At 37.7% G+C, this 26789-nt stretch overlaps 1 protein-coding gene across 2 annotated transcripts in view; it reads left to right on the top strand.

Moving 5' to 3' along the window:
• LOC138803409 (zinc finger SWIM domain-containing protein 5) overlaps positions 1-26789 on the top strand; it is a 121227-nt gene that overhangs the window by 11668 nt on the left and 82770 nt on the right. The gene's annotated exons all lie outside the window — the stretch shown is intronic.

Raw genomic sequence — 26789 nt, forward strand, 5'->3', positions numbered from 1 at the left:
CTAGTCTTGATCAAAAAAGCTCAGAAATAGCACCCAGGCCCTGAGTTAAAGCTCCACGACTAGCACCCCCTCAAAAAAATTAACTGTAGATTTTTTTTTAAACTGACAGTACCAGAACTTACTCCTTGATACTTCAGCTAGAATCTGTTGAGAATAAGGACCAAATTTCAGCATTAAAAAAAGTTCCCAGTTAGTTTATATTCAGCCAATGTTTAGAAGTACTACTCTCAAAAAATGGTTACCTTCAGTAGTTTTATTACTTTTTCTGAATTTATTGCTTAAAATGAAAACAATTTGTAGTTTTTACAGCATAAATACAATGGATTATGTCAACTTTCTCTTATTCTCTATTCAGTTTCATCTGTCTTTCAGTGTACTAATGGATTTCAAAGAGAATTATTCTCTTACCACATAAAGAATATTTCTCCCTGTATTTTGGAAAGTCTTATTTCCAACTATATAAATTGTTTGCCATTGTCACTGTCATCAAAAGACACTTGTATTAATGCAATGCCAAGTTATAATTTTCCTCATGCTTGTTCATTCATTTATAAAAGTTAATATTTTTAATGTTCTATAAATATAGAACTTAATTTCTTTATTATAATTTAATATAGGAGACATAAAAATATCATTTAATGCCATATTTTATAATAAGGCAGGGAGTAGGAAGTAATTAACTAGAGGAATGGGAACAACTGGATATAAATTGCCCTATTTTAATATAATTCCAGTTATAAGAAATTTTAAAAATTATATCTAATATGCAATATTGAGAACACTGTTGACTGTTATGAGTTTGATCTTTCATGCATTTCCTTATGTCCTCTAATACTGTAGTAAATGATTAATTCAAAGGAATTATATTAATAAACAGAAAGACAGATATTGTCAAATACTATTTTTTCTCAAAACAAACTTTACAGATTTCTGTCTTTACAATAGGTTTGTTATCTTTAGAAAATCCTTTTTTAAATAAAAATTATTGCTTCTTTTAGGTACAGATATATGTTGGAACTAATGACTGAAATAGCAAATAGCTTTTGTCCATTCATTCATTATTTTGTACTCAGGAAGCAGATACATTGTTTTGTTGAAAGGCTTGGTGACAATTACACTTTCCCTATTCATGCATGGTTTTATTGACTGAAAGCCTGTATATAGCATTAGTAAATCCAGGAAAAGCCAGTCTTTTTTATTTTTTTGTCTTGAACTCAGAGTCTGGGTGCTGTTCCTGAGCTTTTTCACTCAAGGCTACCGCTCTACCATTTTCAGCCTCAGTACCACTTCTGCTTTTCTGGTAGTTAATTGGAAATAAGGATTTTATAGGCTTTCCTGCCAGGGCTGGCTTCAAACCATGATCCTCAGATCTCAGCCTCCTGAGTAGCCAGGATTACAGATGTGAGCTACCAGTGCCCTGCTTAGCCTGTTCTTATTTTGCTTAAATCTATGAACATTTGATAAACTGATATTCCTGGCAATCATTGCCAACATAGCATTGGTGTCACTAGTAGTAAAAAAAAAAATGCTTCCCTACATAATGGTTCTCTAGCCAGAAAATAATAAACATTGACAAGAATGTGGGGAATTGGAACCCTTTGGAGTAAAAGATGGTGTATGGATGCTATGGAAAATGGAATAGTAACTGGGTACTGATGTAATCCTAGCCACTCTGGAGGCTGAGATCTGAGGATCCCAGCTTGGGCAGGAAAGTATGTCAGACTCTTATCTACAATTAACTACTAGAAAACTGGAAGTGGTACTGTGGCTCAAAGTGGTAGAGGACTAGCCTTGAGTAAAAAGCACAGGGATAGCTCCCACTCTGAGTTCAAACCACACAACTGACAAAAAAAAAAAAAAAAAAAAAAAAAGCAAAAAACCCCCCAGGTATAATGATTCCTTAAAAAACTAAAAAGAGGGGCTGGGAAGGTGGCTCAGTGGTAGGGCACTTGCCTTGCATGCCTGAGGCCCTGGGTTCGATTCCTCAGCACCACATAAGCAAAAAGAAAAAGCCGGAAGTGGCGCTGTGGCTCAAGTGGTAGAGCACTAGCCTTGAGCTGAAGAGCTGAGGGACAGCGCCCAGGCCCAGAGTTCAGGCCCCACGACCGGACCCCCCCCAAAAAAAAAAAAACAACCAAAAAAAAACAACTAAAAAGAAATGGCTGGGAAGGTGGCTTGGTGATAGAGTGCTTGCCTTGCATGCATGAGGCCCTGGGTTTGATTCCTCAGCTCCATATAAGCAGAAAAAGCCAGAAGTAGCACTGTGGCTCAAGTAGTATAGAGTGATAGCCTTGAGGTGAAGAGCTGAGGGACAGCTCCCAGGCCTAGAATTCAAGCCCCACAACTGACAACAAAAAAATTAAAAAGAATAGCCATATGATTCTAGATTTGTACTTGAGTGTATATAACCTGAAAGAATTGAAAGGAAGAGTTGAGCACCATATTATTCACAATAGCCAAAAGCTAGAACTTACATGTCCATCAGTAGATGAATGGATCAACAAAATATGATATATACACACAGTAAAATAACATTTATCCTTTAAAAAGAATGAAATCCTGAGAGGTACTTTAACAGGGTTAAACTTTGAAGACATTATGATATGTCATTATGAAATAGTCTTCAATGAAATAAGCCCATCACAAAAGAACAAGTATTCTGAGTCCACTTAGATAAGGCATCTAGAATAGGCAAATTCACAAGGATAGAAAGTAGAATAGTAGTTGTTAGAAGCTAAAGGAAAAGAGGAAAAGAGTTACGTTTAATGGTTAAAAAGGTTTAGCATGGGATGGTAAAAGTTCTGGAAATGGATAGTGTTGATGGTCGAACAACAGTGTGTAAATATACTCAATACTACTGAATCATGCACTAAAAATAGCAAGTACTTATATATTTTACTACAATAAACATGAAAACTACATATTACATGATTCCATTTATATGAAATGTCCAGAATAGATTATTAACAGTTAGGGATGGGAAAAATGATTGTTGCTGGATATCAGGTTTCCTCTGGGGTGATAAAAATGTTCTAAAATTGGATAATGGCAATGGTTGCACAAGTCTATAAAAATACAAAATACTACTTGGAGATGATGAATCCATGATATATTAATTATATTGTAATAAAGAAATTATTAGGAAACAAATGTTCCAAAAAGGAAAGAAAAACAAAGATCTGCTTTATAGGGAATGAAATATAAATTCCTAAGCATTATGTTTGGAGACATGGCTTTAAATTCTAATTCTATCATTTTCTAGCTGTGTAATGTTGGACAGGTTACTTAATCTCTCTGCCTCAGTTTCCTTGTCTGTAAAATGGGGACAGCAATACCTTGTCCGAATGTTGACATGATAGTTAAATGAGAGGTATATATAAAGATGGCTCATAATTTCTTGGACATGGTAGGAATACTGTGAATATTTTCTTTATTTTCTCCTTTCCTGCCTCTTAAAATTCTATCCATTTTCTTACCTACTTAGTTGCAATTAAAAATTCCTTCCACTTTAGTCGTATGCATTATTCAGTGAGTATTTATCAAGAACCAATATTGTAGGCAGGTTCTGATGTGTCTACTGGAGATATGGCAATGAACAAAAGTGTTGTTTTTTTTTCATGGAGCATACATTTTAGTGGTGATAGAAACACTTTCTGTGTTCATCTTGTGTTATAATTGTTACAAGTATTACTTTTCCTTACAGATGGTAAGTTCTTGTAGGACAAGATTGCATCCTAAAATATATTCAGCACTGTACTTAATAGATTCATAATGGACTTTCTTTTTGCTGTGCTTGGGCCTCTTGCATGCTAGGCAAGCAGTATACCACTGAGCTACATATCTAGCATCCCTCCCAATGGATTTTTGTATGTGTTGGTTATTTTGAAAAATAAATTTATTTTTATTATTAAGGTGTTGCACAAATGGGTTACCATTTCATAAGTTGGATAAAGAGTACATTTCTTTGTTTGTTCAGTGCCACCTCTTCCTTTGTTTTTCCCCAGTTTCCCATCCCATCCCTGTCCACAAATTACATAAGTCATTTTCCACATAGTGTTTACTGAATAGCATAATTACATTTGTTCAACCTCCCTTTCTCTGCCTCCCCTTTATCCTCCCCTAAAGAAAAAAAAAAAAAAGGAGGAGGCAACAATGCTTGATAAGAAATGTACTCATTATCTTGCCCATGTAATTGTAACCCCTCTATACCGTATTCTCACACACACACACAAAACCCAAAGCAAAAATAAAAACCACCATTACCATCAACAACCCCCAAAGGATTTTAAAGAAGTCTTTGTAGAAATAAGTTGAGATTGTTAGTTCATTTATTTATAACTTTTTTTTTTTGGGTCCAGTTGTGGGGCTTGAACTCTGGGCCTGGGCGCTGTCCTTCAGCTCTTCAGTTCAAGGGAAGCACTCTACCACTGAGCCACCTTCCCAGCCCCATCTTTGTTATTTTAAATGCTAATTCTTAATACACTTGTGCAAAACTTTGTAAATTTAATAGCTACATATATTTTTTCATAATATTGAAAAGATTTGCATCAAACTGAAAATCTCTGTGAAGAAATATGAGAATGGGTGGTGACCCAGAGGGGATTTAGTTTATTGTGTATTGTTTAAATTGTTTCATTATGATAATTTATTCACATATTCCATGTATAATTATGGCTTATTTGGCTGCATTTTTTGTTTGTCATCTTTTTCCTTTTAACTTAACTTGGCTTAATTTAGAATACAGTGATGTCGTCTTACCTTTAAACCTGATTAGGGCAGATTTGTTTGTTTTTCCCAATACTTGGGATTGAACTCAGTGTCTTGACCATACTAGGCAAGTGCTCAACCACTTCAGTCATGCCCCTAGCTCTTTTGTTCTTGTATTTCATTTCAAGAGAAGGTCTTGCTAATTTTACTTCATAATCCTCCTGCCTCTGCTTCCCAAATAGTGGGGATTATAGATGTGCACTACCATGCCTACTTTTTGGTCAAGGGTTCTTAATTTCAGGTCTATAAAGGTTCTTAAGGGATCCTTAAAACTCCTGAAATTATTTTTAGATTTTACAAATCATGTAGACTTTTTTCATAGAAGACAGTGCCTACTTTGATTTGATACTCAAGAGGGTCCCTGCTCCAAATAAACTGAGGAAGCAATGGTTTATGTAAGAGAATCTGCTTTATTAATCTAATTAATTCCTGTCATCTTTGAGTCTCTCTCTCTCTTTGTATGTATGTATTTGATAAAAATGATCCATTAACCTTCTTAATTCTATTTTTAGGTTATGAGTAAAATAGTTTTCTTAAGGATTAACACAGCTCTACTATTTGCTACCTCTATTCATTAAGTATCTCAGTTTCAGAATCTTTGACATACTCATCCTATTCTACCAATTAGCCAAATAATGCTGTACAAATTGCTTTTTTGTTTTTGTTGTTTCAACAGAAAGGTGGGTTGGTATTATGCCACAGACTGCTGAGCTTTACTATTTGTGTTAGGTAAAATAAAGTAATGTCCTATGAGGTTACTAAACAGAATAGGTCATAGCCACTTCTTTATTGAATCTTTCTATAGAATCAGATATTTGAGGTTGAATTCCCTGAGAATTAAACATGGGCATGGAAATTTGCTTGCAGAAGGTACATTGGAAAGTGCTTTCAGGATGATGAACACTTAAAAGGAAGTGAGAGAAGCAAGATTAGGAGTCAGAGAGATTGATTTGATGGGGTTGTAAGAGGCTTTGGTCAATTCTATGGGAGCTTTGGACCTGGCACCTCAGTAGGTTTGGAATAGATTTGGACTGAGTGTAACCTTTAGTGGTGCACTTTCCTTTATGTGGTAGAGATGAATTCCATAGTTCCTCTTTAAAGAACTCCTTGCTGCATAGCTTTCGGAAGTGCTTTCATGAGGCTGTTTTTATCCATCTGCTGGTTCAGGACCTGTCTGGTGCATGGCTGCAGAGATGTTTCACCTGTGGCTATACTCTTCCAGTTCTTCTTACATATAGCTAAGAAGGATGAGATTTAAAAGTCTTAATTTTATGTAGGTATATCCGTCTAACTTGGATTTCTTTGACAGGCTTCAGAGAGTCACAACTAGTTGGCTGAGGATTTTGGTTTTTGAGGTGTTGGAATTCAGGACCTTGTGTTTGCAAGGCAAACATCCCTTCACTGAGCTTTTGTCAGGCTTGTATTGCAGTTTGGCTTCTTTTTTTCAGTCCTTAAGAAGTATCTTCTAGCCGTAGTGTGCTTGCCTAGCATACATGAAGCCCTGGTTTGATTCCCGTACCACATAAACAGAAAAAGCTGGAAGTGGCACTGTGGCTCAAGTTGCACAGAGAGGCTCAAGGACAGTGCCCAGGCTCCAAGTTCAAGCTCCAGGACCAGAAAAAAAAATCTTCTAGGTCCCTAATATGTACTTGCATCCTGAGCTTCATTTTGTTTGCTTTAGAGAATTTAATCTGTGATATGCTGGTTGAAGGTAGATTGTAGTGGAGGACAAAGCTGTGAGCTGCCAGCAGCCATCATAGCTGGAAGTTAGAAAACAATTGTCCTGGTCCTGAAGGAAGGACCTGGGCAATGCATTCCCCATGACTTTTAGAATCACTTCCATCTTCATCCAGTGAATTCACTTTATATGAGGAAATAAATTTTCCAGGAATTTCTTTAGTATATTTTCTAGGGAAGCATAAGAGAGTAAGGGTAGTGGGCAACTTTTAACCTTAGCTACTGTATCTTATCTCCCAACATAGTTGATATTGTCTGCTTTCTCCAGTTTAAACTGTAGATTCTTGGACAGAATCTCTGCTATCTGAGTAGTTTACCTGAGCTGGAAGGACAGATGTCTTTACTAAGGACTGAGCTTCATTATCATGTCATTTCTTAGGCCATAGTCATTTTATTGTTCATTACTATTAATAAAAGAGGAATACCAAGCAATGTCCAGTGATGCTAAATATCACCTACTCCCTGAGGTTATTCTTTTTTTGTGTTGATGAATCTGTTTAATTTTATAAACACCATTCTGTTGTTAAGGTATTGCATTATGTGATACTAAAATCCAGCCTATTATATAGGTTTTGAAGATCGAATACAGGTTTATACAGATCAGATATAGATAAATTTTAATTTCCTTCCTTCCTTCCTTCTTTCCTTCCTTCCTTCCTTCCCTCCCTCCTTCCTTCTTTCCTTTCTCTTTCTCTCTTTCCCTCCCTCCCCCTCTCTCTTTCCTCCCTCCCTCCCCCCTCTCTTTCTTTCCTTTCTTTCTTTCTTTCCTTTCTTTCCTTTCTTTCTTTCTTTCTTTCTTTCTTTCTTTCTTTCTTTCTTTCTTTCTTTCTTTCTTTCTTCCTTCCTTCCTTCCTTCCTTCCTTCCTTCCTTTCTTCCTTTCTTTCTTTCTTTCTTTCTTTCTTTCTTTCTTTCTTTCTTTCTTTCTTTCTTTCTTTCGTCTGTCATGGGGCCTGAACTCTGGGCCCTATGCGCTGCCCCTCACCTCTTCAGCTCAAGGCTAGCACTCTACCACTTGAACCACAGTGCCACTTCTGCCTTTTTCTGTTTATATGGTGCTAAGGAATCAAACCCAGGGCTTCATGCATGCAAGGCAAGCACTCTCCCACTGAGTCACCTTCCCAGTCCCCCTCCCCCCGTTTTTGTTGGTCATAGGGCTTGAACTCTGGGCCTGGGTGCTGACCCTCAGCTCTTTAGCTCAAAGCTACTGTTCTACCACTCGATCCACAGTGCCACTTCCAGTTTTCTGGTGGTTAATTGGAATTAAGAGTCTCACAGACTTTTCCTTTTAAACTGTGATCCTCAGATCTCAGCCTCCTGAGTAACTAGAATTACAAGTGTGAGCCCCAGCACCTGGCTTAATTTTATTATTAGTTTTTTGATATATTATTGGAGTACTAATTGCAGATTTTCAATTCATCTATTGTTCCTTGCAAACAGCACCAGAATTATTAGCAACAAAAGAAGTCATTCAACCAAAACTCCCATGTTTTCATATTTTAGTATAGTTTGATTCAGAATTTAATTTAGTAGCAAGTGGTTTTCTAGTACCTGTTCCTTAGTACCTATTCATTTTGAGATTAGAATTGATTATTGAGGAGTTGGATTTTACTTTGCTGCAGTGATATAGCTCAATGATAAATATATCACCTAATGGGTTATCAAGAGAAGTTAGCATTGCTGGAGGATTTTGGTAAGGAAGCTCTCTTCTCTCTGCTTTTTTATAAAAAAAATTTTATTTATTTATTTACTTACTTACTTATTTGTTTATTGTCGGTCGTGGGCCTGAACTCTGGGCCTGGGCGCTGTCCCTCAGCTCTTCAGCTCAAGGCTAGCACTCTACCACTTGAGCCACAGTGCCACTTTTGGCTTTTTCTGCTTATGTGGTGCTGAGGAATTGAACCCAGAGGCTCATGTGTGCAAGGCAAGCGGTCTACCACTGAGTCACCTTCCCAGCCCCTTCTCTGTGCTTTGAACTCAGGTCACCTAATGAGGCCTTGATGACAGGAGTAGCCCTGAAGAGATTTTATATTTTGGAACAAGGGGCTCTAAAAGCAGATTTTACACCTAATTCAACACCTTTAGTGGGATAGTCTTCATGTACTACACGACTCACCAATTTAAAGTGTAAAATTCAGTAGTTTTTAGTATATTTACAGATATGGGCAGCCACCTTCACAATCAGTTTTAGAACATTTCATCACCTTGAAAGAAACTGTACCCTTTATCATTCTCTATCCTATCCCTGTAGCCCTAAGCAACCACTAATCTGCTTTATGTCTCTATGGATTTGCCTGTTTTAGACATTTCATACAAATGGAATCAGAATGTGTTATCTTTGTGACTGGCATCTTTAACGTTAGCATATTTTCAAGGTTCATCTATGTTGTAGCATGTATCAATACTTAATTCTTTTTCTTTTTTTGGTTGCACTAGGTTTAAATCAGGGCCTTATGCTTTCTTGGCTGGCATTTTGGAGATGGGGTCTTGCAGATTTTTCTGCCTGGGCTGGCTTCTAACCTAGATCCTCTTGATCTTATCCTCTTGAGTAGGTAGGATTATAGGCATCAACAATTGATACTGTCTTTTCATTCCTTTTTATTAGTGAATCATATTCTATTACATGGATATAATATGTTTTGTTTGTCATTCATTTGTTGTTGATGTTTAGTTTTCTGTTTGGTTATTATGAACAGTGCTGCTGTTAGCATTCCTGTATAAGTTTTTTTTTGTGTGTTTTTTGGTTGGTCCTGGAACTTGAACTCAGGACCTAGGTGCTATCCCTGAATTTCTTTGTGCTCAAGGCCAGTGCTCTACCACTTGAACCACAGTGCCACTTCTGGCTTTTTCTGAGAAGTTTATTGGAGATAAGAGTCTCATGGACTTTTCTGCCTGGACTGGCTTCACATCATGATCTTCAGATCTCAGCCTCCTGCATAGCCAGGATTATAGGCATGAGCTACCAGCACCCAGCTTGCTGTATAAGTTTTTTTTTTTTTTTTGGGTCCGGTCATGGGGCCTGAACTCTTGGCCTGGACGCTGTCCTTCAGCTCTTCAGCTCAAGGCTAGCGTACTACCACTTGAGCCATAGTACCACTTCTGGCTTTTTTTTTTTTTTTCTGCTTATGTGGTGCTAAGGAATCGAACCCAGGGCCTCATGCATGCAAGGCAAGCGCTCTACCACTAAGCCACCTTCCCAGCCCACTGTATAAGTTTTTACATGTATATATATTTTCATGTCCATCAAAAGGTAGGTATAGTTTAAAACCGTAAGTGGAGTTGTTTGGCAGAATTGCTGGACCATTTTACAGTTTCACTAACAATATATGAGTGTTTTGGTTTTTCTTCAACTTGCCAAAACAATTTATCTTTCTGATTGTTATTCATATTACAACATGGGGGAGTGATACTGTGATTGTTTTTTGCATTCTTCTGATGAGTAGTGATTTTGAGCATTTATTCATGTGTTTTCTGGACAATTTTTGTTTGTTTGTTTTGGTTTTTTTTTTTTTTTTTTGGTTATGGGCTTGAAGTCTGGGCTTGGGCACTGTCCCTGAGCTCTTCAGCTCAAGGCAAGCACTCTACCACTTGAGCCACAACGCCTCTTCTGGTTTTCTGGTGGTTAATTGGAGATAAGAGTCTCATGGGCTTTCCTGCCTGGGCTGGCTTTGAACCACAATCCTCAGATCTCAGCCTCCTGAGTAGTTGTGATTACAGGCGCCCAGCTTCTGAACACTTTTATATCTTATTTGAAGAAGATATTTAGCTTTTTTTGTCCATTTTAAAATTGAGTGATTTGTCTTTTTCTATTGAGCTATAAGAGTTTCTAAAACTTTATTCTACATGAGTCCTTTATCAGATACATTGTTTGGAAATAATTCTGTCACTTTATCAGTTGTGTTTCCGTTTTCTTGACAGTGCCCTTTAGGACAGAGAAGTGTTAGATTTTGATGAAGTAGAACTGATTTATTTTTTTCTTAATTCTTTTTAGTGGTATAGCTAGGAAATCCATTACCTAACTTAAAGAAGAGTTACTTCTATACTTTATTCTAAGTTTTATAATTTTAGCTTTTAGATTTAAGCATTGTTTTTCACTTTGGATTGATTTTTATGGTATCAAGGGTCCAGTTTCATCCTTTCATATGTATAAATGTAGTTATTTGTTAAAAATGACTATCCTTGTTGAAAATCAGCTGACTTACATGGGTTTATTTCTAGAATCTGAATTCTATTCCATTGATTTCTCTATGAATATATTTATCCTTATGTATTACTGTTACTCTGTAGCAAGTTTTAAAATGTTTAAATCTTCCAACCTTATTTACTTTTTCAAGATTATTTGAGTTTCTATAAATTTTAGAACTAGTTGTCCACTTTTTGGAAAAGAAAAAGCCCAGTTGGGATTACATTGTATCTGTTGATCAGATTTCTCAGATTCTGTGGATTAAGATATTGATGTGTTTGGGGAATTATATCATTTTGTCTATCATAATGTCTTAACATTTAATTTTCTGATCCATGAATATGGGATGTTTCCCCATTTATTTGGACCTTTAATAGCCCTTTTTTTGGTTTAGTACAAGAAGAATACTTCCTTGATTGAATTTATTCCTGTTTCTATGAGCCTATAGTGAAATTGTTTCCTTAATTTCATTTTTGGATTGTTAATTGCTAGTGTATATGAATAAATATTTTTGTATATTGATTTGCACTTTTACCTTTCTGAATTTTTTTTATCTTTCTCTCTAATCTGGAACTGTTTGTCACAAACTTAGTGTTTGTATCATAGAATGCATTAGACCAAGACAGTTTTGCTTGCATTGAATTGGGAATTGGTTTTAATTTAATTTAATTTTTTTTGCTGGTTCTGGGACTTGAACTCAGGGAGTAGGCACTGTCTCTGAGCTTTTGTGCTCAAGGTTAGCATTCTACCACTTAAGCCGCAGCTCCACTTCCTGCTTTTTGGTGGTAACTTGGAGATAAAAATTTTTTGGACTTTTTCTACCCAGGCTGGCTTCAAATCATAATCGTCAGACCTCAGTCTCCTGAATAGCTAGGATTACAGGTGTGAGGTACCAGTTCATATTTACATGAGATTATTGTTTCTTCATTTTTTTGTATGACTGGAAGAGTTCCTCAGATATTCAAATAGGTGGGGAAAGGAAAGTAGAGAAGGCATTTCTTTCAGAAGGAACTAGATGTCAGCTTGATATACAGATTGTACTAGATATTTTAAAAACGTATAAAAGAAAGCAGTTTCTTTGAGGAATGGAACTTATATGTGAAGGGAAAAAAACAAGAGAAGGGAGTTGAGAGTTGAAATTGTTACCTTGAACTAGATTTTATCAAAGCTCTTATTTATCTTTTTAAGGAGCTTGAACTTTATCCAATAAAAAAATTCAGTTGTTTGTTTGTTTGTTTTTTGGGTCTGGTCGTGGGGCCTGAACTCTGGGCCTGGGTGCTGTCCCTCAGCTCTTCAGCTCAAGGCTAGCACTCTACCACTTGAGCCACAGTGCTACTTCCAGCTTTTTTCTTTTTGCGTATGTGGTGCTGAGGAATCGAACCCAGGGCCTCTGGCATGCAAGGCAAGCGCTCTACCACTGAGCCACCTTCCCAGCCCACAAATTCAGTTGTTTATGTGGAACTGAGCATGTAAAATAAATGAATGCATTGGACCGGGCAAGGGCTGTGTTAAACTAGACATTATAAATCACATATGTCCATGTCTTGTCTAGATACTTTTTATTCTCCAGCTAAGTTTTTCTGTATGGAAATTTGGACCCATTGTTGTCAAATTTTCTGATTTTTAGAGGTGAAGCCCGATGTCTATATTTTGTGTATGTGCCAGTCCTGGGGTCTGAACTCAGGGCCTGGGTGTGGTCCCTTAGTTTATTTTTGCTAGTGCTATACCACTTGAGCCACAGCTCCACTTCTATGATGTCTATATTTTTAAAAAGTGAAGTCTTTCTGTCTACAAAACTTTCTTAAAAATTAAAAGCACCTGTTTGTTGGGGGTAGGGCACATTATTATTATTTGATGATATGGTGTTTGAACTCAGAGACTCTCTCTCTTGTTCCCTCCCTCCCTTCCTTCTTTCCTCCTTTCTTTCTTTCTTTCTTTCTTTCTTTCTTTCTTTCTTTCTTTCTTTCCTCCTTTCTTTCTTTCTTTCTTTCTTCCTTTCTTCCTTCCTCCCTCCTTCTTTCCTCCCTCCCTCCCTTTCTTCCTCCCTCCCTCCTTCCTTCATTTCTTTTCTTCTTTTCTTTCTTTCTTTCTTTCTTTCTTTCTTTCTTTCTTTCTTTCTTTCTTTCTTTCTTTCTTTCTTTCTCTCTCTCTTTCTCTCTCTCTCTCTCTTTCTTTCTCTTTTCTTTCTTTCTTTCTTCTAGTCCTGGGGTTTGAACTCAGGGCCTGGGCTCTAGCCCTGAACCTCTCTGTGCTCAAGGCTAGCGTTCTACCACTTAAGCCACAGCACCACTTCCAGCTTTTTCTGTTTGTGTGGTACTGAGGAATCGAACCCAGGGCTTTATACATACTAGGCAAGCACTCGACCATTAAGTCACATTCCCAGTCCCTCTCTTCTTTCTTTTATAAGACAGTCTCATTATGTAACCTCAGACTGGCCCCCAACTCAGGTCTGCCTCACCCTTCCAAGTGCTGATACTCTAGTTATGAGCCATCATGCCCAGGATAGTCTATTTTTTCTGTAGGCTATTAATGTATTATAGTAGCTGTCTCTATAACAAGTGAAATGTTAGAAGATTTGATTTTCATATAAATCATTCTGGTTTCACTATGGAGACTCAATTAGTGAGAATAAAGAATGAACCTAGGGGGCTTGAGTGTAGCTCAGTGGTAGAATGCATGTTTGGTATGCATGAGGCCCTGAATTCTGTCCCCACTACTGCAACAAACAAAAAACATAATGATATTTTTACTTTTATAGAGTACTGTATGGAAATATTTATTTCTTAAAAAAATCAGTTCTATTAGTAATCATAGTATCATAAAAATTTAGATACTATCAAGTAATAGGAACCACTGGAAGTATCACAATACCAGACTTCAAATCATACTACAGAACCATTGTAATAAATACAGCTTGGTACTGAAACAAAAATAGACCTGAAGACCAGTGAACAATATAGATGACCCAGGAATAAAAGCACACAGTTGTAGCCTACTAATTTTTAACAAAGGAGTTAAAAACATACACCACAGAAAAGACAGCTTCTTCAACAAATGGTGCTGGGAAAACTGGGTATCACCTGCAGGAGACTGAAATTGGACCTCTGGCTCCTATTATGTACAAAAATCTACTCTAGTGGCATCAAAAGCTTAAGATAAGAAACTTTAAATCTATTATAGAAAAATGTAGGAAAAAATCTGGAAGCTAGGAGACAGGCGCTGGTAAATTTTTTGGATAGTTTCTGCATAGTAAAAGTAAGTCACCAGAACTAAGAGACAATCCATGGAATGGGAGAAAATCTTTATCAACTATTCAATACAAAGAACTAAAAATTAAACACTAAGAGAACTTACAATTCATTTAATAACTGGGCAAGCAAACTGAACAGTTCTCACAAGAATAAAGCAAATGGTTACTAGACACATGAAGAAATGTTCAACATTCTTGCCCATAAAGGAAATAAAAGCCACACTACAGTTCCATCTAACTCTGGTCAGAATGGCAGCCATCTAGAAAACAAATAACAAATGCTAGTAAGGTAGGGTGGTGGTGTCTGGAAGGACCCCTCATGTACTGTTGGTATGAACTAATGAAATTACTGTGGAAGTCAGTATGGAGATTACTCTAAAGACTAAAACTAGGCCTTTCCTCTTACTTTGTCATATCTCTACTGGGCATATATCTGAAGAAGAGTAAATCAGAAAGACAACTGCATATCTATGTTTATTGTAGTACTATCCAAAATATCCAAATAATGGGATTAACCAAGAAGTCAAACAGATGAATGGAAAAAAGATGTGTTAAATATATATGTACATATATATGCATACCAAACATATATATGGAATATTTACATAATATAAATATAAATAATGGAATTTTACACAGCCATAAAGAAAAACAAAATGTCATTTGAAGGAAAATGTTGTTGTTAACTTTTGTAACCTTAACTGTAAATGTAACTACAATAGGGAACCGTGAATGTGCACATTTTTTTTCTTCCCTTTGGTGCTGGAGGTCAAAACTAGAGCTTGGGGCATGCTAGGCAAGTGCTCTGTTGCTGAGCTACACACAGTTGCCATAATTAATTTTCTCACTCAGAAAATTAATCACTCAGAAGTTTGACAGATAATATGTTTTGTGGGTTTTTTTTTGTCAGTCATGGGCCTGAACTCTGGGCCTGGGCGCTATCCCTCAGCGCTTCAGCTCAAGGCTAGCGCTCGATCACTTGAGCCACAGCGCCACTTCTGGCTTTTTCTGCTTATGTGGTGCTGAGGAATTGAACCCAGGGCCTCATGCTTGCAAGGCAAGCACTCTACCACTGAGCCACCTTCCCAGCCCCAGATAATATGTTTTGAGTGAAGAGAACACATGCTTTTTTATCAGTGCCTTATGTCAGTCTCAAACTTTGGTCTAAGCATATCTTTGCATTGTTGAAAATTACTGAGGACTCCCAAAGATCATTAGTTTATATAGCTCATATCTTTTTTTTTTGTCGGTCATGGGTCCTGAACTCTGGGCCTGGGCACTGTCCCTCAGCTCTTCAGCTCAAGGCTAGTGCTCTACACTTGAGCCCCAGCACCACTTCCAGCTTTCTCTGCTTATGTGGTGCTGAGAAACTGAACCCAGGGCCTTATGCATTCAAGGCAAGCACTCTACCACTGAGCCATCTTCCCAGCCCCTAGCTCATATCTTTTGATATGAGTTATATGTTAGAAATTTAAATTGAATAACCTGTTTTGAGAGCAAAAATCTGAAAGATGCAAACTATGTTATTTCTATCAATAATTTCTAGGTAGGTAATTGAACAAATAAATAGTAATCATAGTTCTGTTTTTCCAAATGAAATCAGAAGCAGTCACAGAATTAAAAAAAATTGACTAATAACCTCCCCCCAACACACACACACACACACACACACACACACACACACACACATACACACACACACACACACACACACACACACACTAACAGGGTGCTGATGACTCATGCCTGTAATCCTAGCTACTCAGGAGGCTGAGATCTGAGAAGAATGGTTCGAAGCCAGGTGGGGCAGGAAAGTCCATGAGACATCTCCAATTAACCACCAGAAAACGGGAAGTGGCGCTATGGCGCATAGTGGTAGAGAGCTAGTCTTGAATGAAAGAGGTCAAGGATAGTCCCAGGCCCTGAGTTCAAGAACCATGATCAACAAAACAAACAACAACAAAAAAGCTTGACTAAAATATTTTAACAGCAATGATAAATAATAGTTACTGGACACTTAAACTGTATGCCAGAAATGTTCCATGCCAAGGCGGTATCAGTTTATCGCATTTAGGCCACATTGGAATGATACAAGATAGATGAAATCTCCATATACAAATGGAACAAAGACATTATGAAGAGTTAGCTAACTTGAACAGGAAATTAAGGGAAAAACGTTTATAATAGCTAAATAAAGAACAGAAAACATGGGCTGGGAAGGTGGCTCAGTGGTAGAGTGCTTGCCTCGCATGCATGAGGCCCTGGGTTTGATTCCTCAGCACCACATAAGCAGAAAAAGCCGGAAGTGGCTCTGTGGCTCCAGTGGTAGAGTGCTAGCCTTGAGCTGAAGAGCTGAGGGACAGTGCCCAGGCCCAGAGTTCAGGCCCCATGACTGGCAAAAACAAAACAAAACAAAAAACAGAAAAACAATAAAACAAGAGTGTTAGTTAAAATAATCACTAGGCCTGGGTGCTGGTGGCTCAAGCATGTTATCCTAGCTACTCAGGAGGCTGAGATCTGAGGATCATGGTTCAAAGCCAGCCTGGAGAAGGAAAGTCCATGAGACTCTTATTCTAATAAACCACTAGAAAATCAGAAGTGGCGCTGTGGCTTAAGCTGTAGAGCACTTGCCTTGAGCTGAAGAGCTGAGGGACAGCGCCCTGGCTCAGAGTTCAGGCCCCATGGCCGGAAACAACAACAAGATACATTCACCCCTTCCTAGGAACCTTAATGCTATAGGATCTTCTATTGCAGTGACTTGTACCATTGTGAAAATTCAAATTTTTATGAAATTTTATAGTCTTAAGAATTGAAGCTTAGCTGGGTGCCAGTAGCTCACTCCTGTAATCCTAGCTACTCAGGAGGATGAGATCTGAGGATCAAGGTTCAAAGACAGCCCAGGCAGGAAAGTCCATGAGACTCTTATCTCCAGTATACCACCAGAAAACCAGAAGTGGTGCTGTGAATCAAGTGGTAGAGCACTCTCCTTGAGCTGAAGAGCTCAGGGACAGTGCCCAGGCCCAAAGTTCAAGCCCCATGACTGACCAAAAAAAGAAAATTAAAAGAAAAAAGAAAAAGAACTGAAGATTAGCTATTTATGTCAGCAACTGTTATCATAGAATTAAAATTAGAAAATAATATAACAGTTATTGAACACCTTTTATGTATCAGACACATTGAAATAATTTATTTAAATCATCACAAGTATATAAGAATAAGTTATCTATTTTATGAATGCTAAAATGTCCCCTCCAATTTCCATAGCTAGTTATGTGTAGAGCTAAGATCTAAGTGTCTGAGAGGAGTTCTGTACCATTACTTCAGATCTATAGATAGTGCATTAAATACTTGTTCCTTGGGGGTAATATTCAGCAAAAATATAGTTGACAAAAGATTGGCATCTAAGATATATAAAGAACACTTATACAGACAAAAGATATAATGACATACATAAAAGATTATTACAAATGGCTAATAAACACATAAAGTATTCAGCATAGTTATTAGAAAAATATAAATTAAAACTATAAAGAAATACTACTATGTTCTTGCCAGAATGGCTAAAATTTAAGTCTTAAGACTGGTAAGGATATTGAGCAATTAAAAGTCTCAGACATATATTGTTATTGGGAAAGTAAAATGGCATAATCACTTTGAGAAAAGGTCTAAACATATACCTATAACCTAGGAATTCCTAGTTAGATGAAAATGCATCTCACAATGCCAATAAAAAACTTTTCACAAGAATGTGCATAGTAGCTTTGTACATAGTAGCCCCCAACTGTAATCTCCTGACTTTACATGAATAAGAAAATGGCAAAACAAACTATTACAGTTGTTCAGTAGATAACTATCAATACAAAGGAACAAACTATATATACATACCAACAATATGAATATAGCTCAGATATAATGCTGAACTTGAAAACTCAGCTCTGTTCAAAAGGGTACATAGCATATGGTTTCATTTATTCTAGAATAAGAAAATCAGAATAATGGTTGCTTCTGGAGTGGATTGATGGGCTAGTAGGAATATGTGAATTTTCTAGGGGAATGGTAAGTTTCTATATCTTGATTTTTCCTCCTTAATTTCATTTTTTGTGTTTATTGGAAGTATGTACAAGTACAACCAATTTTTTATATTTTTAATAAATTTTTATTGTGAAAATACTATACAGAAGGGTTACAATCACATAAGCAAGGTAATAAGTACATTTCTTACCAAACCAATTTTATATATTGAACAGTATATAACCTGATTATGTTTGTTATCTCTAATAGGTTCTTCAGGATTTTTTTTGTATATTTATAAATCAAGATCATTTAATTTATGAATAGATGTAGAAGTTTTACATCTTTTTCAATGTTTCCAATTATTTATTTTCTTTGCCTAACACCTCTTTATCAACTTTGCATTCCATTCCTACTCTAACCAAACAACTGTGGTATAATTAACTGCTTTTTGGATATGTCCACTTCCCTAATCTTTTTAGTTCACCAAATTTAGTATGTCTAAGACTGAATTCTTTTTTTTGGGGGGGGGGTCTGGTCATGGGGCCTGAACTCTGGGTCTGGGCACTGCCCCTCAGCTCTTCAGCTCAAGGCTAGCACTCTACCACTTGAGCCACAGTGCCACTTCTGGCTTTTTTCTTTTTGCTTATGTGGCACTGAGGAATCGAACCCAGGGCCTCATGCATGTAAGGCAAGCGCTCTACCACTGAGCCACCTTCCCAGCCCTAAGACTGAATTCTTTTCCACCAAAGTCCTCTTCCTCTAGAGTCCCATATATTGAAAATGATATCACATTCAACTTGATTTTTCAGCCAGAAGATTAAGAATTATCTTTGAGTCCATAATTTTCTTCATTGTAGCTAACACATCACTAAGTCTTGATGGGTTCTGCTTCCTAATCACTTCTTGAGTCAATTGAATAAACTTATCCTCTCTGCCACTGCAACCCTTGATCAAACTATCATTATCTCTGGATCATATTATTGTTCTCACCCAAGTGGTTCCCCCAGAAACTGCTTTTGGCTTTCTCTTATCTATTCTTCACCTGTTAGTTTGGTTGTTGTGAAAAGACAGAAATGATCGTGTCATTACCCTACTTAAAAACTTCTTATGGCTTCCTGCTCAGGTACTTGAATCTAACTGCTTTTTAAAAATTATCATTCTTTGTAATAAAAATCAACATTTGGGACTGGGAATGTGGCTCAGTGGTAGAGTGCTTGCCTAGCACACAAGAAGCCCTGCGTTCAATTCCTCAGTACCACAGAAACAGAAAAAGCCAGAAGAGGTGCTGTGGTTCAAGTGGCAGAGTGCTAGCCTTGAGCAAAAGAAGCTCAGGGACAGTGCACAGGCCCTGAGTTCAAGCCCCAGGACTGGCAAAAAACAAAAATCAACATATGGTCTACAAGGTCCTGCAAGATATACCCTCTTAACTCAACAGACTGTTGCCTTGGCCTCTTTTTTTGCTTCCTTAAACTGGACACCTGTTGAACTGTAAAAGACAGGAGTTATACATCAGTGTATACTCACGACTTAATAATAGTAGGTATTACTATATCAGTTGAATAAATAAAGGTTGCTTGCTAAGGTGAAGATAGATATATTAATTGCCTTGAGTTTGGTGAGGATTTCATATTGAAACTTATATTAAAGTTAGCACATCAAAATTTTAACAAGTTGTATACTTTAGACAGGTTCAGTTTATTGCACATCACTTTTTTTCTTCAAAGCTGCTACATCAATAAACAGCTGTTTTCTTACCACATTCCTTTTGTTCAAAATCTTTACCCTTCTTTGGTTCATCTGTTTCCTACTTATCCTTCAGTCTTGCTTAAATAGATTCCCTCAGGGTCTAGCTTTCTGTCTCATTAGGTTAGATCTCCCTATTATGTATTGTACATTTTCCATGAGAACATTATCGTTAACATGCAATTTTTGTATACTATCATGCATTTCCTCTATGGTGTAAGCTTTCTGAGGATGGAAACTATGTCTTTTTGTTTAACCTTCAAATATACTATAGGTACCAAACATTTATTGACTGAATTAATAAATGAAATATATGTTCATGTATTCTGAAAGTATTGATTGAGCTATACTATGAGCCAGGTACTGTCTAGGTTTGGAATTATTTCATTGATTTCTGATTTTTTTTGTCAGTTGTAAGGCTTTAAATCTGGGCCTGGGGTGCTGTCCCTGAGCTCTTTTGCTCAAGGCTAGTGCTCTACCACTTCAAGTTACAGCACCACTTCTAGTTTTCTAGTTCTTAACTGGAGATAAGAGTCTCACAGACTTTCGTGCCAGAGTTGGCTTTGAACCTCAGTCTTCAGATTTCAGCCTCCTGAGTAGCTAGGATTATAGGCCATAGCCACCAGCACCTAACTCTGATCTCTGATGTTGTGTAAGGACACAGGGAGGAGTAATAGGTAGATCTGAGGCATGTAGAAAAATTGTCTTCAGTGCTTATAGACATACTGGCATTGGAATCTAGGCAGTGGGTTGATGACCTAGGAATGCTGGTCTCCTTGGAGTAACTGGGCATAAAAGGCATTCTGAGATTACTTCTTAGAGGCATGAGGTAACTAGTGCAGCTATATGAATTGAGCAAGGAGAGGGTCACAGATTTTGGTAGGATCATGCAGAATCCTGAATTCCTTGAGTTTATCTTCCAGATGGTGATGAAGAAGTTTAGGTTCAATCAGAGCTTTTGGTCTTTCCCTTGCTTGCTGCTCATAGAATTACTAGGTAATAATCATAAGTGAAATCCTATGGGACAAACATTATTTTCCCTAGACTCAATCTTTCTTTCAAAGAACTCACAATCTTATTGACCAGACATAGAAAAATAATTATGATATAAAATAGAGCATAATAGTAGGAGTACAGAACTGCTAAAAGAAGACAAGAGAAATTATAAGGGTAGAAGATATATAACCATGACTGAAGGGTGAAAGATAAGATTTCAGTAAGCAGGATGGTAGGAAGTTCTCTCTAAGCCATCATCTCCATTCTATCTATCATCTCCATTCTGTCTATTCAAAAAACTCATCTGTCTTCTATTCAAACTCAGTATATGTAAAGCCAAGTATTTTCTACAAACTCAAATCTTTCTCTCAATTTCCCTGTTGGTAACAATTCTCCTTAAAATTCAGACTATTGATTGATCTTGTATTCCCTCTAAAATAATGCCAGCCACAATGACTACTATTTATTGATTCACTGCAGTGAGCCAGATACTGTTCTAGATGTTTTACATAATGGTTACATGTTTCACAACATGCACAGTAAAATATAGTCCATCTCTCTTTTAATTTAAATTAAAATGAGCCAAAGACTCTATACTTAGCAAAGGTATCAGTATCATCCTTTACCACATATTTTCTGAGATATAAGCATTTCTCTATCTCCTGCATAGTCTGAAGATTTCAGTGGATTTGTATATTCCAAACATATGTGTATCTGATTTCAACTTCTTGTTAAGGAAGAATCTTGGTAACTCAGTCTGCTACTGTTCTTTGTTGCCAGGTGGTACAAACACCTCAACTGTCAGGTGCTATTGGTCTATACATAGCAAAATTTCACTGGCTCAGTTTTGTTTTTTGTTTTAATATTTATTTATTTATTTATGTCGGCCGTGGGGCCTGAACTCTGGGCTGGGTACCATTCCTCAGCTCTTCAGCTCAAGGCTAACACTCTACCACTTGAGCCACAGTGCCACTTCTAGCTTTTTTTCTGCTTATTTGGAGCTGAGGAATGAAACCCAGGGCCTCATGCATGCAAGACAAGCGTTCTACCACAGAGCCACCTTCCCAACCCCGTTTTTTTTTTTTGTTTTGTTTTTTTTTTGGGTCCAGTCGTGGGGCCTGAACTCTGGGCCTGGTTGCTGTCCCTCAGCTCTTCAGCTCAAGGCTAGTGCTCTATCACTTGAGCCACAGCACCACTTCCGGCTTTTTTCTTTTGCTTATGTGGTGCTAAGGAATCGAACCCAGGGCCTCATGAATGCAAGGCAAGCACTCTACCACTGAGCCACCTTCCCAGCCCCTGGTGGTTTTTTTTTTTTTTTAAGATGAAATTTCATTATGTACCTCAGGCTAGCATCAAACTACCAGTTCTCTTGTCTCATACAGACATGTATGTACTCCTGTGCCTCGCTCCTAACAAATGTCTTCTCCAAATTGGGGTGACTTTGTGGACAAGCTAACTTTAACAGTGAGGGAGTCTTTGTGTACTTTCAGTTCCCAATCCCACAGGCATACAATGCAATCTAGTCTGGTCATGGGGCTTGAACTAAAGGCATGGGCTCTGTTTCTGAGTTCTTTTGCTCAAGGCTAGTGCTCAGCCACTTCTAGTTACAGCACCACTTCTAGTTTTCTGGTGGTTAATTGGGAAATGAGAGCCTTACAACTTCCTACTGGGTTGGCTTTGAACTGCAGTCTTCAGGTCTCAGCCTCCTGAGTAGCTAGGATTATGGGCATGAGCCTGCCCACTTTGTTCTTTTTAAAGACTCCTTCTGCCTCTGATGAGTTGTAAGTAACTCAGCTTGGGTTTTCTCTCTATGAAGAGTTCTACCATCAGTGTCTTTCTATGAGAATCTCTCAAGGATTAAGCAAGATTTTTATTCTGTCTATTCAAAAAACTCATCTGTGCTTCTACCTTGGTTTGCCTTGTTTGCTTAAGCCAGTGAATCCTCCTTGCTTGTTGTATCTGTTGAGTATTAAAGAATTTTACTAAACCCTATTCACTAAACCCAGACTTATTCCTTTATATTTACATAGTTAATAAAACTAAGGAACTCTTTCTAGGACCAAGATAATTTTCCTTCTATTAAGAAAATATAACTAATATAAGATTTCTTGGGCATTGCTAAGATGGATAACATAGCCCTACAACTACAGAGACTCTGATTGGTCGAATCTGGGTGTAGGCCTACAAATCAGCATGATTTAACACATAATTAAATTAATACCAAATGATTTTGAAGCAAATGGTATGTGGACTACCTTTGCCAAATACCAAATAGTATCTCTAAACAACTTTGTACTTTGTTCTGCTATCTTACCAAATTACTTGTTTTGGACCTCCTTCCTTTTACTGTCTCCCTCCTTGAAGCTTTTCTCCTGCATTGCACATGCATGTATTCATGTATCTGCCTGGATACTTTGCTCACTTTCTTTGTTCACTAAGATATTGTGTGTGTATGTGTGTATGAGAGAGAGATAAGAGACACCTCACTTTATCCTTTAAAACTTTTAAAATGTTTTGTTTTGTTTTTTGCCAGTTGTGGGGCCTGAACTCTGGGCCTGGGCGCTGCCCCTCAGCTCTTCAGCTCAAGGCTAGCACTCTACCACTTGAGTCACAGCTCCATTTCTGGCTTTTTCTGCTTCTGTGGTGCTGAGGAATCAAACCCATCTCCTGCATGCAAGGCAAGCACTCTACCACTAAGCCATCTTCCCAGCCCTGTTTTGTTTTGTTTTTAAACATCATTTAAAACTGACAACATCCTTTAGGCATCACTTTTCCTGTACCTCAGGTTTTTTCAAAAAAGCTCTTTAGTTTTTTTGTTTTTTCTTTTTTGTCGGTCATGAGTCTTGAACTCTGGGCTTGAGCACTGTCCCTGTACTCTTCAGCTCAAGGCAAGTGGCTCTACCACAGTGCCACTTCCAGTTTTCTGGTGGTTAATTGGAGATAAGATTCTCAAGGACTTTCCTGCCCAGGCTGGCTTTGAATCTTGATCCTCAGATCTCAGATTCCTAAGTAGCAAGGTGTGAGCCACCAGTGCCCGGCTTTTTTAGTATTTTTCTTTTTTTTGGGGGGGGGGTCCGTTCGTGGGGCCTGAACTCTAGGCTTGGGCGCTGTCCCTCAGCTCTTCAGCTCAAGGCTAGCTCTCTACCACTTGAGCCACAACGCCACTTCCGGTTTTTTTCTTTTTTGCTTATGTGGTGCTGAGGAATCGAACCCAGGGCCTCAGGCATGCAAGGCAAGCGCTCTATCACTGAACCACCTTCCCAGCCCCTTTAGTATTTTTCATCTAGTAAATACAATCTTATATTGTGCTCACTTAGGTTGTGAGCACTGGCTCTTACCTATTCTGGGAAACTAGGTAGAATCAAGATAGAATAATATTTAATTTAAGACATGAGGTTTGAGTAAGAGTTAGCTAGGTTAGGGGCTGGGAAGGTGGCTCAATGGTAGAGTGTCTTGCATGCATGAGGCTTTGGGTTTGATTCCTCAGCACCACATAAGCAAAAAAAGCCAGAAATGTGGCTGTGGTTCATGTGGTAGAGTGCTAGCCTTGAGCTGAAGAGCTGAGGGACAGCGCCCAGGCCCAGAGTTCAGGCCCCACGACTGACAAAACAAAGAGTTAGCCAAGTTAAGCGGTACAGAGGAAAGCATAGCAAGTACAGAATAGTGTGTTTGAAGTTCTAGGGATGGAAGAACGATCTATTTAAGATTAAAAGAAACCTAGTATGTTAGAGAGTCTGGCTAGGGTCTTATGGAAGAGGGAATTAGAGTCTTCAGTAAATTAAAATGCTAACTGCAGTTTGGAAAAGGGATTAGAACTCTGGTAACACTGGAGAAGAGGAGAATGGGTTTTGAAAACTATGCTCGTTTTCAGCATAGGGTCTTGTACATCTAATTGTTAAAATGGGTCAACCTATATCCTTATTTCAGCATTTTACAACTTGTGGAGGGTAGGCAGAGGGAGGAGGGGAGGGAAGGGATGGTAGGGGAAAAACAAAGGAGGAGGTAACACTGCTCTATAGGAAATGTACCCATTACCTTACTCATGTAACTGTAACCCCTCTGTACAGTATTTTTGCAGTAAAAAACATATAAAAAAGAAAATAATGTTGACTCTACATATACCAAAATTGGAAACAATTTTAGTCCGTATACTAAAATTGGAAAAATAGAGATTACTATGGCCCTTGTGCAAGGGTGATATAGAAATTCATGAAGAAGTCCATTAAAAAATAGAGAATAATGTTGATATGGGCTAGTGGTACCAATGAAAAAGTGGTTTGATTATAAGCATATATAAGAAGTAGTGAGTAACCTCTCTGTATGGCACCTTGACAATAAAAAAAAAGAAGTAGTGGACATCAGCTGGTCATTGTAAGAGTTTAGAAAAGAGACAAAAATGGTTGTCAAGCCGGGCGCTGGTGGCTCACGCCTGTAATCCTAGCTACTCAGGAGGCTGAGATCTGAGGATATAGGTTCAAAGCCAGCCCGAGCAGGAAAGTGCGTGAGACTCTTATCTCCAATAAAAACCACTTGAAAACCGGAAGTGGCACAGTGGCTCAAGTGGTAGAGTGCTCGCCTTGAGCTGAAGAGCGCAGGACAGCACCCAAGCCCAGAGTTCAAGTCCCAAGACCGACCAAAACAAAAAAATGGTTGTCAAATCTCTGGCGATTTACCAAAATGAGAGGGCTGGAGAAGGAAAACAGATGTGTTTCAGTGATTGGGGTTAGGGTTGGGTGGGAAAGATGTTGAATTCCATCAGTTTTATAAAGGACTTTTTTTTTTTTTTTTTTATTTCTAGTACTAGGGTTTGAACCCAGGGTTTTGCTTGCTCGAATGCTCAGCTACTTGAGTGCTCTACTACTTGAGTGGGCCCCCAGGTTGGCTATTTGCTGATTATTTTGGAGATGGATTCCTATAGGCTGGTTTTGAATAATAGTCCTTGTCTCAGCCTCTTCAGTAGCTAGGGCTACAGGAGTGAGTCACGGGCACTTGGCTCCATTTGTCTTTTGATTCTTTGATTCATCTGTATTTTGAATCATAGCTAGAAAGCCTGTCCCTATATCCAGGTTATAGAGATGTAATAGTTTCTTTTAGTACTTAGTTTCATATTTTTAAATTAGATTTTGGACTTTTGTGTTTATGCTTGTGTGTGGTATGAAAAATGTATTTATCATTTTCCTAATACTTATTCAGTTTCCTTATCACCATTTATTATTTGCCCTTATCATTTGAAGTAACAGTTATATACTAAAATTTTCAACTTGAGCCAACTCAACCACACACAAATACACATAAAAATACATATTTCCACAAGATCTTGTTAGACTAAATAGTTAAATTTTCTGTACCTATTCCTATTTTTGTTTACCTTACCTTACTAATAGTGATACATTAAAGCTTGCTATTAGTGATTTCTACTAATTTCTTATTTTATTGCCTGTTGTTTCTATATATGGGTTTTTGTCTTTTATTAATGCACAGATATGGAGAACTATAATGTCATCACTTTTGTCTCTAGTTTTATAAAATACCCTTTGTTCATACAAACTCTGACTAAAGGATGCTCTAATTAGGGTCGGAGTCCAAAGATGTAACTTCTCTGAATAGCTAAAGAACTATTTACTGAAATGAATACCAGGAAGTGGAAACACAGTTTGGGGGAGGGTAAAGAGGAGGTAGAGGAATAGAGGGAGGGAGGGTTATCAAAAACAGTCATCATATTCAATACACATTATGTAAAAATTGAACTACATAATAGAGGGTAGAGAGGGGAGGGGAAAATATGGAAGAACAATGAAAGGGGTAACATTGATCAGGAAGCATTTTACTCATTACCTGACTTATGGAACTTTTTGTACAACTACTTAATAATAAAAAATCTTCTGTTTTATTTAGTGATTTTGGTCTAATTCTACTTTGTCTGATATCAGGATTGCTTTCTTACTATTACCATTTTTCTAGTATGTATCTTCATTATTTTTTAGCCTTTCTAAGTCTTTGGTCTAGTTGTATCTCATACACAGATAGAGTTAAATTTTATTTCTTGGCTACTTGAGTTTTCTTTTTCAGTAAGTGAATTATGCCCAATCCCATTCTTTGAT

Source organism: Dipodomys merriami, unplaced genomic scaffold, assembly GCF_024711535.1.
Source record: "Dipodomys merriami isolate MVZ:Mamm:240054 unplaced genomic scaffold, mDipMer1.0.p SCAF_34, whole genome shotgun sequence".
Lineage (NCBI taxonomy): Eukaryota > Metazoa > Chordata > Mammalia > Rodentia > Heteromyidae > Dipodomys > Dipodomys merriami.